Genomic DNA, 16,155 nt, shown 5'->3' on the forward strand with positions numbered 1-16,155 from the left:
TGTCTTCTGCAGGGATTTTTTCACTGTCAAGCTCTAGCATAGCTCCTTTGACACACACTGGTGTGTTTTTGGTGTGTTTTTGTTTCTTTTTAGTTTATCTTTGTGGTTTAGAATGATGTGAGTATACGACAGTTATACAGCAGTAGCACTTCTGGTAGCATGGCTAGGCCCCAGGTCCAGCAAACGTTTGGGGCTTACAATCACAAGGATCTGCAACCAGAAGAATCATAATATAATTATTTATGAAGTTGTTGCTCTGTCTTGTAAACCTCACCAAGATGTTTTTGGTAGTAACCACTAGTTAGAAACAGCTGGGCAGGTAGCATAGACTTTATTATGAGACCCCCACACACTCTCTTTCTGTAAACGTTGATGGCAACGATAGCAAAGCATTTCTTTTAAGGAAGAGCAATTTACACTGTACTGTCCTGGGCCTGGTTGTTCACGGAAATCTTCCACTGACCCCAGTGAGACCAGTTCCACTTCTGCAGGGAGCAAACGGTAGGATGGTTTCCTTCATTTCCTCTCAGGGAGACGCTGCTGGGGACCCTTACAGCAGTGGCAACATATTTTGCAGCTAAACATCCTCAAAGCTTCTGTTTTTATTCTTTAAGTCCTCTCGATATCCTCTGTGATACCTACCTGATGCTGTTTTGTGGTGTGCCGAGGGCACTGCCCATGGTGCTGCCTCTTTTCTCTTGTGAATCCCTCTTTTTCTCGCCGTGAATCCTTTTTGTCTCACCCTACACGTAGGTTGTAAGCTGTTGAGGAAAGAGACCATCCTTCAGCATGTACAGTACGTAGCATAACGAGGTTGTGGTTCGTGACTGGAGCTTCTGATTTCTGTGGTAATACGGATCATAATTGCAACCATATGTCCCAGCTTGTTTACTGAGAGTTCTGCAGCGAGTTTCATGAGGTGTGTTGGTGATTTATCTGCCTGACATTTATTCTGATATGCCAAAACCTTGAACAGCTTCAAATAACCCATTATAAAAGAGAAGTTGTTTTTCTTAAGCCTAGCACTAATAAACAAATAAAGAAATCAAAACCCAAGTCCCCTATTGGCTCAAAAAAATATTTTTCTTTATTTTTTTAGCAGAAATTGCTTGTTAAAAGAAAAAAATATATATATATCTTGCAAACATTAAGGCAAGTGTGAAAGAATTTTATATTGCTGAAAAAAATTGAGGCTTTGCAAACTTTTTCTAGCTCTAAGGGAATTACAGAAATTGAAACTGAGAACTGCAGAATTAATCATTACAAAACGTCACCTAAAATTTTGTTTTTTCGAAAAGAAAAACACTGTTACGCTTACAAGCTTGATCTTTCCTGAAATCCTCTACGTTTCAACTCAGGGATGGTGAGGAAGCTGTTTTGACCTCTTCACTTTTGAACCAGTGTCACCGAGGGTATGGTTCTCCTCTAAAACGTGTCTTAGCAGTAAATCTCAAAATGTTTTGACACAATTAACACCATTATTTCTGCTTCAATTTTGAGCATCCTGCAGTTGATAAAGTGGGTTGACCGTGCTGTTTACGAGGCTAAAATCTGGGAATCAAATGTCAAGTTTGCTGGCTTGGGGGCTTCCAATAGGCCACTATTTCTGAATTTATACTTCTCATAATTTTATACTCGGTAGACAATTATTGGCAGGTCCTTTGGAGGGGGTTATAAAGCGAGTGGACAGGAGAAACTTTAGGTCAGGGTGAGGAATGCTGATGAAGTACAACAAATGATTTATTTTTTTTATTGACCCGTGTCCAGATTTGGTTTGCGGGGTCCCCGAGTGGATTAACTTAATCAGAAGCCACATTTGTTATTAAATTATGTGTTGAAGTGGTTTCTCTTCGTTCTCCTGCCAAGTGTCTGCAACACCTTTTTGGGATTGGAGCGTCCAGCCACCAGCTTATTCACATAAATCATAGCAAGGGAGCTGCTTTGCCTTCAGGCTGGTGTGTAGACTTCTCCTTCAACACTTCTGGGGTCTGGGGGGAGCTGCTGCCCATGTAGGACCATGGTTCTCCACTTCCTATCTACCAAACTTCTCATCCACTCTCTAGGGACGCCCTGTTTCTTCTTAGGTCAGGGATTCTGGAATTTCATCAACCTGGTTGGAGCTCACAGTGTGATTTCTCTGGCATCTTGGGGGGCATGTATTTAAGAGCGCATATTTACAGCGTCGCATACATGGGTTGAAGTGTTTGTTTCTGCTTTAGAGGGTTGATTTCCTGCAAAACTTCATTTCAATAGCTGTCGTTTCTAATGAACGCTTCCAACGGTGAGGGGAAAGTGTTCTCCTTTACCTTTGAGCATAAAAAGCTTGGAAATCGTCCCATCTTTCTTTTCTTTCTCCAGATTAGAGCTGTACCTCCTTGTTTGCGTAGGCCCGTGGAGGAGCTGAGTTGTGTAAAGAATGATCTAAGATTTAATGAGACCTTTCACTAAAATCTTTGTCTTGAACCAACCAAGACAAACCCTTAATACGATTATAAGGTAGTTATTTTTTACTTAATGTTCTAGAAGAGCCCGTGGTAATTAAATGTGTTCTGCCAAACTGTAGTTTCCAACACAAGTATAAGATTTTTACATAACCTGATAAATGGCTATTTTTCCTTTTGAACAAGCCATCAAAAACATTTTCCTTCATTCTGAGAAAGCCTTCCCAGCCAAATTAGAGCAAAGCCAAACAGATCATATGCTTAGCAGCGTATTAGAAGAAACTTTTTGAACAGTTGCAGATTTAAATGTTTATTTCCTTCCCCTGAAGCCAGTAACTGTTGTTGTTGAATAGATTTGGAACTTCTCTTTTCTGATTGAACTTTTAAGCTCTTGGTATGTGGTAGTGTATAGCAGGGAACATTATTTTTCATGACAGTTGGGTTTGTCAATTTGTTCTCTTTCAAGCGAGTGGCGTTTTCCAGAGTGACTCACTTTGGGGAAAGAAAAATACTATTAAGAAGAAAAGAATGTGGCACCTAGGAGTATGATGAAAAGAATGGATTTCCATTATTGAAACATAAACTTCTGCACGACGTGGAAATTCAATTATTATCCGTGTAGGAAAGTGTGAAGTTTTACTTCTCAATAACTTGATTTTTTTTTTTTATTTATTTGGATTTAGAATTTGCTCCAAGTCCAGAGCTGTGTCCTGCCAACCTGTGTTGGTCGATGTCCGGCTGATAACTGCCTGCGACGGCCGTAAGTGTCGCAGGTTGGGGATGTGGCTTAGACAGAAGTGACCGGCTGCTTTGGTGTGCAGCAGGTTGCAGCTGTAGGGGTACAGACAGAGAAGCCATCTTCACCCACCTGTGTAGCTTTATTTTGTTTTAAAACAAGAAATGTGTTGATCCAGTGGGTGGCATCCTCCCACATCAGGGGAGTTGGAAGGGGATGGTCTTTAAGGTCCCTTCCAGCACAAACCTTTCTCTGATTGATTTTACTGGGAGCAGCATGGAGACCTTGAAATGTAAATTCCATTTATCAGCTCTGAATTGCTGTTGTGGATGTAAAAACATCGCTGATACGAACGCGATGAAGTTAATATTGAAGATGTTACTGGTAAACAAACTCTCCTTGCTGGAGTAGCATTAGAGGCTTGTGCACACAAAATGCAGACCGAGTTGGGCCAACAAGTTCTTGCATGTTATTGTTCAGCGTTTCAGGTAAATGTTTTCATGTTTGACCTTTCTAGATAAGCCCCTGGATAGTATTCCTTCCTTTGTGCCAATCATTGCCATTCTGTGATCTTTCCTTACTCATTTTGGAAGGTTTTTGTGAGGTTTAGAATCGGCTGTTACTGTAGGACTGCTGCAATTCAGAGGACAGATTTTTATTTTATTTTTTTTACTCGGCGGAGATCCAAACCTCGTCTTCCTGTTGCGGATATTAATAATGACAGAGTTGAGACCCTGTCACTCCCCTGAATCGTGTAGGTAATAAATTTAGAAACCAGATTTCATAAGAGAGTTGTGGTCAGGAAAAGGACAAGGTTTTTTGTCTAAATGAAAAATTTGAGAATGAGCATCGCCCTGGAATAATTCCTAATAATTGTTAAGACTAAATTTCTTGCCGCTTCTCTGAATATTTTGGAGTGTTTGTTTCAGTATTATGAGGATCTGTAACTGATAATTATGCAGACACAGAATCCCAAAATGAATGAGCAGAGAATTTTTACTTTCGTAGTGGTCTTAGCTCAAAGAAAACCACATTAATTAGTTAATCCAGTGAGTGAGATGGTTTTATGCTGCAGTTAAGTCAGTTTGAGTTAAACCCATTTATTTTTGCCATGAATATAAACGGGTATAAACATATAAATGGGTAAGCATAGAAGCTACGCAGTTCTTACCCTAAAGAGAACATACCCTCAAGATTGTCATTAATCCTAGATGACAATGGCAAATTCTAGGATGTGTCACATATAACCCTTCCTAGCACTCTGCTTGGCAAAGGGCATGTATTTACGGCTTCAAAATTAGCTCTAGTGTTGATCTGGGTTGTGGTTACCCACAGAGAATTGCTCCTGCAGCATCCCAGTAGCTTCAGTGGAAACCTTGTGAGGTCAGTCCCTCAACTTTTCGACTCCTGTGCTTTGGCGAGGGTGCTGAGTGCTCGTAGGGAGGAAATTAAATATGAGGTGGATGGATCTTTATCATGTTTTATAATTTTTAGCGTTGGAAGAAATAGAGATGTTTCATTTTTTGTAGTATAGCAGGTAGAGCACTTCTTAAATAAATAAATAAAACCAACCCCCGCCTCGCTACAGCCTCCTTTAAGGCTACTTCAAGTACCTTTAGAAAACTTCTTGCTATTTAGATGCTTAAATAATAGTCTGAAGAACTGTTTCTGTAGTCACTGGTGAACGTAATTCTATTTTCAAAGCAAAATTTTTGGGACTCTGTTGGATTTCTGTAGTGCAAGATCAAGCAAGGTAGTATGATGACGTGCCTGACAAATCACCTCTACAGGAAACTTTTTAGAATTTTAGAAGTTTTAAAGCATAAATGCTATAAAAAACATGGTTGGAAAATAGAATAGTAATTGATAGTATAAGTTTGTTGGGCCAGGATATTCTTCTGATAATGGGATGGAAGCAAAACCACTCCTGATCCTGCTGAATTGAAGACTGCTTTTCCATTTCACAACACGCAGAGCCAAGGCATGGAGAGGTAGAGTTTCATCCGAGCATGCGTGTGGCTGACTTCAGAGCTTCTCAAGGTACTCGTCCACAAACTTATCCCAAAGTCATTCCTTTACTGAGCAGTCTGACAGAAGGAATCGGATTAATCTCATCAGAAAGCTATCAGGATGACTCTTGTTCAAATTATTTTGCTGCGACCAAGAAGGGGAGTGGAGGCCAAGCCTTCTTCCATTGACATTTTTGGGCAAAAAAGCATCAGTCTCATAAGGTATCTCCCAAACAGCATCCGGAGTATCTCCTCCCAAAATAAAGTCTTAACATCACACTGCAACTTCTAGGGGCAGGCCTGGTATTTCAATTAATCCGAATAATACTTTTGTGGTTGAGTGGTATTTGCCAAAAATCTTAAACATAACCTTTGCTGAAGAGAAAGGTTTCCTAATTTCAAGCATTTTTTTTTTTTCCTCCTTGAGTTCCTCTCTTCTAATTTCCCGTTTGGGGATAGTTTGTGCTGTCATTTCTCTTAAACATGAAATTAGGGATTTGTAGTATAACGTAGTCTTCGGGGTCTTGTTTGTTGCTTCTAGGTGGGAGCAGCCTGGGCGATGGACAGAAGCTCTAAAGCCTTTGATTTTTTGTGACGGTTATTCTTGGACAGGAATGACACGTAACCTCCATCAGGGAACTGCTTGTGATGAAAAGGGTTTATGCAGTTGAAAGCACAGCATTTTACATTTTTGTCCTGTAAGTTGTCCTGAAATAGTCTTAGCATGGGTGGAAAATGTGCCTGTTAGCCACGATCCTATAATTTCCCAACATTCTTCTTAATTTTTCTGTAAACTTGTAACTTGCGATGACTTCTGACACCACTTGTTGCTGTTGCAACTCTTGCGTTGGTCACAAAACTTCACTAATCAATTCTGGATTTTTTGTCTTTTTGAGCTTTTTCTTCCGCTATCTGGAGCTCTAACCCACTGAAGCCTTGCCAAAGCTGTCCCGTTGCCCAAACAAACAACTTCCAGCTTCTGTAGCAGTCACAAAAGAGAAGTCCTGGTGACAGCACTTGGTGCAACTGAGTGATTTAATTGCAGCATTCTTAAACGAACAAAGGCGGGGGAAATTACTGCGCTCTGCTGGCCTGCGTGCCTTTGCCATTTATGCTAATGCTATTTCATGAATTGAAAATTATGTTTAATGTGGGCACTTCTGGGACCGGGTAAGTTTGCTAAATAAGTACAGCGAGTGATACGAGCGAAACGAATGGGAGGCTGTAAGCCTCGTGTCTCTTCTGCTTTTTGCTCTTCCGTTTCTGCACTCTTGTCTACTTGCAAGACCCCCCTCAGAAGGGAGAATTTAGGTAAAAACTTATTTTGAACAATACGTAGAGAATTAAAATCTAATTAGTAATTTCTAGATCTGTCTAAAATGTGTTTAAACACGGTCCCATGTAGTTTATCGAGTTAGGTTCATGCTTTGTCACACCATTTGTACCTACCGGTGGATTTTTCTTCTTGCTAAATAGAAAATGTTTCTCTTTTGCCATTTGGCTCCATCGTATTTTCACTGGAAGAAGAAGAAAAAAAAATCTCGTGTGCTTTTGCAGTTTGTGTATTGGAAAATAACGTGTTCTCAATCAGCACTGGTGTTTCTCTTCCTGTCTTTTTAACAGCATCTTTTTTCCTCTGTTTTTTTGAACACCTCTGTCCTGTCCCTCCGCATCACTCCCTAAAACTCAGGGCATGCCCGGATATTTTAGGTCGTTTCAGCACCTTAAAGAGCCAGCGTATTTGCAACTCGTAGTAGTCAATCCATAAAGCATATGTATGAACTGTGTAAAACTTTGCTTTGGCACGTACTTACAGCTCTGCATTTAATTAATTTTAAAGGAAATTTGCACCCTGGCTTGGCACAGGGCTTGAAAGAAGCACGAGGCAAGTCCTAAAGATGGAAAACCTGTAACACTTGTAATTATTGCACCTTATGTACAAAGTTAATTCTTTTGTTGTTCAGCACTGACATTTTCGTTGTTGCTTCCTCCTCCTTAGGAGGCAGGACTTGAAAAAGAAGTACTGCCTGTAGAAATGACAATTTCGAGTGCTGCCTGCTTGGTGCTAGCCATAATTCCTTCTGAAGTGTGGTGTCCATTATGGAAATTGTCATTGTGTCCTTGCTCAAGCGTAGGAAGGGATTTTATAAGCTGCCAAAATGCCAAATGCTTTCAACTTGGATCGAATGCGGTCCACTACCCGTAAATTATCATCAGGCCTGCACGTGGGTGTCTTAGCATGAAGCTCCTGTGTCTGTGGGAGAACTGTAGGAGTTAATAAGGGCTTGGGGTGTAGTTGATATAGCGCATGTTTTTCTCTAAAATACATTCAGAACAAGTGTTTTCGAGTCTTTTAATCCCCATCTTCTTTTAAGATGTTAACACCATGCTTGGTTAAAGGAATATTAATGAAGCACTTCTGTGTATTGCTTTGTTTTTCTCTTCTGGGCTTGTACCAAGTGGGGATTTAAAAACTAGCTGATGACGCCCATGGACTCTGCTTGAGTCTATAAGGCATCTTTATGCAACTTGGTGCTGATTTAAGTTTGTTTTGGGGTTGTTGTTTTTTTCTTTTCCCCCTCCCCTCGCACAGGAACAGAAAGTGGGAAGAAATGCCCAAAAGGAAGGGAAGGGGCTGCCTGTTTTGGTGGAAGTTAGGTTAAAATCTCCATTGACTTGCACCCTCTATCAGTGGGAAGTCGGTGGTTTTGTTTTTTAGGAAGAAAACCAGATCGTGACCTGGAGTGGAAATTTTCCTTGTCGGAAAAAGAAGCGGAAATCGAATTGCAGGAGGTTTTAGGAGAGTTTACCCGTGGCTGGAAGGAAAATCCAGATCAAATTCATCTTGCCAAGAACAGGAGGTATTTTAGGTGCTGCAGGAATTGATGGCTGGATGGTTGATACTTACTAGTTTTGTATGCGTTTATTTATGTAATAGAAAAGCTATTTTATATGAAGAAACAAAATACATAAATAAATTTATACATCCTGGTGTGGATCAACCTACCTAGCTGACATGAAAATATCCCGTACCTGATTTGCGTTGGCCCAGCATTTTGTTTTTACTTCCTTATGAACTAATCAGGAAACTGGGCAGTTTACAGCTTGTTGATATTTGTTCTTTGGTCCAGCTTTGGAAATTGCTTACAAAGCTAAGGTTGTTTCCCAAAATATTATTACACTCACTGCTGCCACGGGAAACTTTTCATTCTGAATGGGTTTGGGAAAGCCGGTGAAATTGGTCTTCTTCTCAAGCACCTTGCTGGGCTGGCTGGGTTTGAGCTGATTAATGGATATTGTCCAGTGCCCCAACCAAGAGCAAAGAGAATATATTCAGGCCAAGGACAGATAGAGGTAAATGCCCTTATTAAGTAGAAAATTCTCATTTTTACAGATAGGGGAAATAGAGGAAATAACAGGCTTGCAGCTTGACTACAATTATACAATGAGTTGACATGACAAGTCAGAATGAAATTCCACTGTCCTGATCTTTATCCTCATGGTTTAACTGCTGGGGCCTTGCTTCAAGGTTAATACAACACACTGCTCGCGTGTGATAACTTGTGGAAGAGCCCCGCTTAACTAAAACTGTGTCAGGTGGTTTTAGAAGATGTAGACAGAGCGTATGCATGTCTCTTTTTGCTTAGTCTAGGGCTCCATCACCAGATTCGCTCTCCTAATTCACCCTGACAGCTCCCTGGGTTGCAGCTGGCTGGGGGCAGCGAGCGGATGTATCCAGCAGCTTGGTGACAGCATCAGGTTGTGATTTTGGGTTGGGATAGCAGAAATGCTTTCACAAAAACATCTAAAAATACTCAAATTGAACTACTCCACATTAGTTCAATGCTGCAGCTCGAGCCAGCCTTTTAATCACAGAATCCCAGAATTTCTAGGTTGGAAGAGACCTCAAGATCATCGAGTCCAACCTCTGACCTAACACTAACAGTCCCCACTAAACCATATCCCTAAGCTCTACATCTAAACGTCTTTTAAAGACCTCCAGGGATGGTGACTCTTCTAATGCCCAGGTTAGTCTTGTACAGAATGAGTTACAGCATATTTTAAATTATAATTTCCTTTTCTCAAACATGGGCATAGACCAATCTTGAATACCAACATAGCTGCAGGTCGATCTCAGTCTTCCCTAATCGTGCTCCCAGAGACTGAACGCCTTGTGGTTTATGGGTTGGCACTACTATGAAACCTCTATGGGCAGGAGAAGCCTAAAGAAATTTTTCTGGTAAAAATTTTTGGGTGCCAAGGACAAAATTTTCTAGAACTCGCCATGCATACTAGAAACAAAATAGAGCACCTTGAAATGTGGCTCCTCACGCTGGGGCAAATGGAGATCTTTCATCTCTTTCATGCTATGGAGTAGTTTAACATGTAAAATATAAAACTTTTTAGTATGTTGAATGTAATTGTATTCTTTTATAGAATAGTTGAATGTTAGCACACATCTTCATATAATTTAAATATTAACTTCCAATTTTTGATGGAAAAAAAAATACACAAGCAGGGTTAATGTTTAGCTTTTTTCTCCCCTGATAGTGCTGTATTTTTGTAGCTAGAGGATTTGATGCATCGAAGCCTTTCCCACCACCATTCCCTTTGCACTGGCCGTCTCCTTGAAAGGCAAGCGACTTGGTAATAGATGCAGAAGAGGACTCTGAGTAGGGCATCACGCGTTGCAGCTCCATTTTCTTGGTTTGCATCCAACCCTGGTGTCTGGTGACAAAAACTTGTTACTCTCTGATGCCTCTGGCCTTGATTTCAGGGCAGGGCACCAAGCCCAAGGGCAGGTGCTAACATAAAACAGCTCATTAATGTTGTCAGTGATCTGAATGCCCTTATTTTAAGGGTGAGCGGAGAGGTGGGATTCTTCCAAGTGCTGTTTTCTGCTCATCCAGATACTGAAAAATTTTGCCCTGGTTTACCTTGATTTAGGGACAGGACTTAATTCTACGTAGCACTTTCTGTAGTGAAATCCAATCTTCAATTGCTCTTTTTTCAATCTTTTTCCAAACTTCGATTGTTTGTGATGAAACTTTTCACGCCACATATCTTCCCTAGGCTGATTTTTATTTTATTTCATGTTTTTGGCCCCGCTTTGATTGAAAACAGTTTCTTCTGGTTTTGAGAATGAGGTTAGGGAAAAATGTTGTTTAACCAACGCTGGATTCTTACAGCTGTTTTATTGAGGAGCTCGAGTCTTCATGCCTTGGAACGGGCTCTTGAGATTTGGGAGGGGGGCTAGGGGAGAGAAACCATGGACAAAGATGTGCCATTTGCAATCCCTGTTAAAATGTTAAAACTTACTAAATCTGGCCAAGCTGCAAGGTTCTGAAACTTGCTCTTTGCATACATAAAGCAAAAACTTGCTTAAAAACTGGCAGCAAAGTTGGTCTGAATGCAGTTTTCATGCCACTTGGGTTAATTTTTGAAAGAAGTGCCTAAAATTACACCATGTCCATTATTTAATATGTAATTTATATATTAATATGTATAATTGATCCGAGAAACCCACGGATCCATGAAATAACAATTGTCAGTCCAAAGGAAAGTTCGAGTCTTCTTATTTATGGTTATATCATCTGATACAAAAAAAAAATGATGCCTTGAAGTGCTACTATGATCTTCGTAAACAACAGAAGTGAACTGAAGTGCAGTATGGACGTCAGTTAGAAGGGGTAGGAGTTGCTTATAAACTGCTCTGTTCATGCACATTCTTCTCCAGAATGTTTTTTTTTTTTTAAAAAAAAAAAGGCATTTAAGCATATGCTACAAATGTGTATTTGTAAATTAGTCCTACTTCAGGCTTCATTAATATATAAACATACACTGTATGCTATGTTGTATTTACAATATTTAAATATGTATATATTAAAACTATAAAATATATTTAATGTAGCTATTACCAAAAAAATATATATATTAACGTTTGGCCTTTTAGCTGTGAACAGGAATTGATGCTGGCACTTCGCTTCTGGAGTCTGTCAAACCTTCCTGTCGGTAGGTGGACTTCCAAAAATGCCCTTTCTGCCTCAGAAAGAGGTTAATCAAGGCGTGAATCCGTTTGTGATAACGAGTACCTGCAGTTCCACGAGTGCACAGCGAACCAAAAATAATTTGAGGACAAGGTAAATTCGGAGTGTATTCTGCAAGAAGCTAGGAGCTATTTTAAGGCTTTTGGCTGCAGCTCTCCCGTAAATAGCAATCAAACTTCCAGAAATGTCTGGCAGTCAACAGCTCCAATTGTTCTTGGGGCTCATACTTTGTTATACCAAGATCAGGACTTGAGCATTCCTGCATTGCAGAAGTGGGAGATAATTTCTCCTGGAGAGACCCGAGTAAGGTTTATGGAGCACTTTTGGACACCAGACCCTTCCAAGACTTGTCATCTTTTCATTTTCTGGAGTGCTTTTAAGTTTTCTTGTGAATTTAAAACACCTCCTCTTCAAGCAGGTAGACATCCTAAAAACATTGACTGGAATATCCCTGAATCATCCAATGATCTTATGCTTTGGGAAATTTCCTTCCTTTCTACTCAACTTCTGAAACTTTGGCCTTTTCCATCCTCTTCATCTGGTTTCTTTGAGGCATCAGTTTGGTCGTGGTAGTGTGTTTTTTTTTTCAGTGGACTAGCTTGATGGTTTCGTTGTCAAAATCCCTGCTGCAAATCAACCCTGCTCTCCTTTTGCCAGGATATTATTTGAGCGTTTTCCCGTGTTTGTTTCTGTCCTCGGTTTTGTCTGGTTAGGTTGACAGAAAATGTTACTGATTTGCCAGTGGGATCGCATACACTCACAGCGCTCCCTCCTCTTCTGACCGAGCCACCACAACAACCAAGTACCAGGACAGTACGCTGGGCCAAAGCCAAAGCAGATTTCTATTTAAAGTCAAATAATAAATAAAATCACCCAACGACTCCTTTTCAACATCTCTTCTGCGAGCTTGTTGTTGGCTTGAGGTTTGCTGTTCCAAGGCTGAGAGCTGATTGAGTCAGACAGTTGTAAAATTGAATCCGACTCGGGGTTGATTGCAGTTTTTTCCCACATTTCTCATGTGTTTTCCTCTCTCTCAGCCTCTTCTAACTTGAGCTCGGTTTCCCAGGTTTCAAATAGTCACAACACTGTGGTGTGTTCTTACATAATGCCATAAAACCTTGATGTTTTTGTATTTTGGTCACGTTTGCAGCTTCAGGAATACAGGACAGTCTTCAAAGTTGCAGCAGAAATATCCTTCCATCAGAAATTGTATTGCCTGTGCCTGGAGGAGTTGAAATAGTAGCTTCCAGCAACGGGCCAAGGAGATGTGCAGTGCATTAAGCAGTGGCTCTGACAATCCCGTCTGTCCTGGAAGTTTTTCATTCTGTTACTGCCGTAAAACAAGCAGAACTCCAAAGAAATTCAAGTCCCGTGACTCCTAGTTCAGCGGAGCTAAGGAAAATACGTGAATGTTTCCTGCCTTGTTCAAGTTGTTCTCTTTCTGTAGCTTTTTTTTGGAGTGTATTGGCTGAGGTGAATTAATGGCTTTATTACAGTGGCTTCCAGCTTTGTTTGGCTTCATTTTAGACTTGATTTAGGAGCGTGGTTTGTAATTTACTTAACTTCTCGTGGTGTCCATCATCAGATATGCCTGATACTCAGGTTTGCCTTACAGACAACCAAAAACCTCTTCAATTTCTGGCTAACAAAGCTACCCTGTTCTTCAGTGTCTGTGTGCAGAAGAAAGCCACATCTGAGGATGTTCAGCGTGTAACTTCTTGATGTGTTCCTGCTACGGCCATGTTGTCGAAAGCTTTGACAGCTCTGTAATTGGGCTGGAGATGGAAGGTAGTCTTATTTTGCAGTTCAACACACAGGTTGGGCAATCCAATGGCAAATAAGGCTCCAGAAATGAAAAGAAGCCTGTATTGTTTTAGGCGTCACGGTAAGAGAACTCCTGAGATCTGGTGATAAAGGGGATATATGACGTAAAACAAACTAAACCTTTTTTTGTAGTGAATAAGGGATGTGCTTTTTTGTTATTAAATCAATGCAATTTAGCATTTGTAGCCTTTTCTCGCTGCAGTGACCTTCGGGAGGTCGCAAAGTGTCGGAGCTGGGATTAAACGCAGGAAGAGAGGTAAAAAAGAGAAATGAAAGAAAAAAAAATCTGGGTATATAATTCGGCCAGGCACCAAAGGAGACAGATGACTGTGCCTTTTTATTTAAAGGCAGTAAACACTGAACTGGGAAGAAATGTTTTCTGGTCTTACATAGAGAGTACCACTTAGAGGAATAAATGAAGTTGAATCAAGGCATACTTAGGCTGAATATTAGGGGGAAAAAATCTGAACATCGAGGTTTATTAGATTATGGAACACTCTTCCCAGAGGATGTGGTTGAAGCTCCATTACCAGTCCCTTCAAATTAGGCTGGATAAAATAACAAAATGTGCTGGAGGGAACGCTTCTGCATGGGTAGGGGATGAAGGCAGTTACCTAATCCATCTGCTCATTTCACTCGCTTCCATGATTCATTTCCTGAAAAAACGCTTCCAAAATGTGTCGGTGACATCACGGCCTCAGCCTCCTCAGCCATGTCGATGCTTCTTGGTAGTGCAGCTTTCAGATGGAGTTTCTTTGGGGGGAAAAAATAAAAAAAAAATAAAAATCAGTTATGATCAGAGTCACGATCTTTGGGACAGCCAGGTTAAAAATGAAAAAATGCAGAGCGAGGGAGAGCCTTCCAATCATGAAATAAATGTAAACTGATGCTCTGCTGCCTCTTTCCAGTAGCTCCAATAGCTCAGCTGCTCGTTGCAGCTTCCCCAGGCCAGCCTCCCAGAAACTAACCTTTCCTACAGGTTTTACAGTGGCTCTGCTTCTGTACTGCAAGCTAGCTTGAAATAAGATCATCAGCTATGTAAGTATACCTCATATCCCTCACAATTAGCAGTTTAAGCTTCTTAACTACAGCCCTGAGATGTTTAAGGATGTGCTTCTAAAACAGAAAATGACTTGAGACATAGTGTGAGCTCCGTCTTCGTGCAGTATTTGCCTCGCTGATCCAGCCTTTATGATTCCATGGACTGCTTTTTCCTCTCCCGTTCGTTATTACATAACATCCCCGTGGCAACTTGAGGGATGGCTTACATGGAAAAGTAATCGTAGGAAAGTATTTCTGTATTTTTAGCTGTCTTCTAACACAATGCAGCAGCTGGAGACGAGGGCAGGAGCCAGCACAACGCGAACTGCCAGCTCTCTGGGGGCCACCAGAAAGCCTGCGTCAGACCACAATGTGAGGCTCATTGAATTGACTTAAGAAATGTGACACACGTAATAAACATTTAAAATAATAATAATAATAAAAAAGAAAACCTCTCAAGTTCCCAGGGCGGCTGCTTGGTCATAATAAGGGTGAAATGCTAATGTCAGTGGTTTTGAATGATGCTTTGTTGGCTGGTTTTGGTGGAAGAAGTACGTGATGGTATCAAGTGAATGTGGTGAAAATCTCTTGCTTTACTTCTTCATAATTATATTGTTTAGTGTTATGGCATCGAATGTTTTCCTGTATGCTCACAAAACAAGGTGTGGAGCTAGGGCTTGATCTGCAGACTCCTGAACAAAGTCAAAAGAGACTTTTGACTTTGGGGAGAGTCAAAATCACAGAATGGCTTGAGTTTGGAAGGGCTCTTAATTTCAGTGCTTTTTGCTCAGTACGTTTTTAAGCACCGTCTGTGTTCTTACCTGTCTTTTGGTTTGAAAGCCTTCGAAATCAAGCTGTTAATATTTTATTTAGTCCCGTGACAATGTAAGTGTACGTAAACTTTTCCCAAGTAGGTACAAACATGAACCTTACTCGTTTCTTTACTGTTTCTTTACTCGTTTCTTTACTGAAACGAGTAAAGGAGGCTGAGATCTCTGCCTCCTCCTATTTACATTAAATAACAGTTTGGGGAAAAGCAGTTCCTTTTTGATGAATGTGTCATAAAATAACTTCATTTTGCCATGAAGTGTTGTTCCACAGGCTGTCAACCTAGATTAAAATCCCAGTCTTGTTTTCATGGCTCGGAAAAGTGTTCCTAACCGTCTTAGAGCAGCTCTTGGATTCGCTATTGCAAAAGCTGCACCTCACCCTTAAGATGAGGTTTTCGTTTATCCTGGTAGGAACCACATGAAAATATTGCCTCGTGTTGTTCAGTTGTAGCTGTCGGAGAGCTCTGAAGGTAGGAGTTGATTTTTGAATCTGGAAAGAAACCCAAAAGGGGTGATTTTGTTGTTGTTTTAGGAGATGCTTCAACAACAACTTTGACAGCACCTGAAGTACTGGACTAGTACTGGAGCCCTGTTTGCTTTACCTGCTGTGTTTTACACAGAATTGTATGAAAAGGGGGAAAAATTAGATATACACGTGGTGTGTAGTTCTGAGAAAGAGCATGGAAAACGGAGCTGTTCGTTCTGCTTTTGAAACTAAAAGCAGCGTGTTCCCTCCTCGCAAAGTATTTGCCAGGAATAATTGGCAAAATGTTAATGTTGCTCTAATTGACCCCTTAAAAAAAATAATATCTAGTAATGTGGCTCCCCGTGGAAATGAATAAACGAACAAAGCTGTGTTAGAGAATGGCAATGAAAAGTAGATTGTGTTTTGCAACAGGCAGAACTTCAAGAGGTTACTTGGGTCAGAGATCAACGTGTCTCGGTCATAATGACCTCCTTCTCCCTGGTGGAAGCTTCAACTTTTGCCAGTGCTTTGGCCATCTCCCTCTTGTCCTAAATATTGAGGAAAGCAATGGCAGATGCCAACCACAGAAGGATGGGACGGTGGAAAGCTGAAAAGCTGGCTTAGTTGAGAGTTATACTAAACTTGGAGAAGAAATGTGCTATGTTTGAATTCATTTAACAAATGACATTGATAAATAAATAGTAAATAGGCTGTTGGTTTTTTTTGGTTTTGATTGTTTTTTGACTTTCTTTGCATGTTTC

At 40.6% G+C, this 16,155-nt stretch overlaps 1 protein-coding gene across 11 annotated transcripts in view; it reads left to right on the forward strand.

Moving 5' to 3' along the window:
- Nucleotides 1–16,155, forward strand: part of DYM (dymeclin) — a 162,843-nt gene that overhangs the window by 29,952 nt on the left and 116,736 nt on the right. The window lies entirely within an intron of this gene.

The sequence above is a fragment of the Anas platyrhynchos genome, chromosome Z, assembly GCF_047663525.1.
Source record: "Anas platyrhynchos isolate ZD024472 breed Pekin duck chromosome Z, IASCAAS_PekinDuck_T2T, whole genome shotgun sequence".
In the NCBI taxonomy this organism is placed as follows: Eukaryota; Metazoa; Chordata; class Aves; order Anseriformes; family Anatidae; genus Anas; species Anas platyrhynchos.